Source organism: Carlito syrichta, unplaced genomic scaffold (assembly GCF_000164805.1).
Source record: "Carlito syrichta isolate Samal-C Ts95f unplaced genomic scaffold, Tarsius_syrichta-2.0.1 Scaffold189108, whole genome shotgun sequence".
Classification (NCBI taxonomy): domain Eukaryota; kingdom Metazoa; phylum Chordata; class Mammalia; order Primates; family Tarsiidae; genus Carlito; species Carlito syrichta.
The window spans coordinates 1-779 of NW_007133204.1; the positions used below are offsets into that span (position 1 = coordinate 1).

Here is a 779-nt window from a genome sequence, read left to right on the forward strand (position 1 = left end):
CTCTCTCTCTTTCTCTTCCTTTCTCTTTCTTTCTTGCTTTCTTCCTTTTTAAACTAGTATGTTTTATAAAACTATATAAATTTTCCTAGTAATCAAAAATCAGTTCTCGTTACAAATATTTAAAGCAATTTTTAAAAAGTCACACAATTACACTGTAAGATTACAATGTTTAATGTTTATCAACTTACATTTCTATAGCTAGCAGGATTAGCAGATGAGTTACTGGGATTCAGATCATATCCTAGGGAATGTTTATTGAGCTATCCCAAAGACACCACAAGCCAAACAGCTTCCAGCATTTCCAGTTTTTGTACTTTCTTCATTTCCACCTTTGCCCAAGTTATCTGGTTTTTCATGGACCACCATTGTGCGACCAATGATGGAATGTCTCCTGAGAGTGAGATCAGAGAATCTTCAATCAAAACATCAGCCACACAATCATTGCCATCAATTACATTACCCAGGTCTCTAACATGACTTTCCTAGATCTTTGGTCCACTGTGTTTTTTGGATAGAGGATTAAAGGAAGGACCTGCATTGATACCGTCTTGCATGTTGTCTTCAAACTGATGAATGTGGAATTCATGCTAGCCCTCAGTCAATCCTATAATATGTCCCAGTACCATAACTGACTCATTATTCTTCTACTCAAAATGGAAGATGTCCTGCACCAGGGTGTCATTCTTCATCACAAACATGGCTTTCATCGGCATAATAGGAGGGGTGACATGCTCCAGTCTCAGCTGTGAGAGTGGCAAGGGAAACTGGCAATGCTGCAG

At 38.4% G+C, this 779-nt stretch overlaps 1 pseudogene across 1 annotated transcript; it reads right to left on the bottom strand.

Moving 5' to 3' along the window:
• Positions 1-155: 155 nt before the first annotated feature.
• Positions 156-713, bottom strand: LOC103252993 (annotated as a pseudogene). Its single transcript, XR_503821.1, has one exon. The product of XR_503821.1 is annotated as a superoxide dismutase [Cu-Zn]-like (transcript).
• Between the last annotated feature and the right edge of the window lie 66 nt (positions 714-779).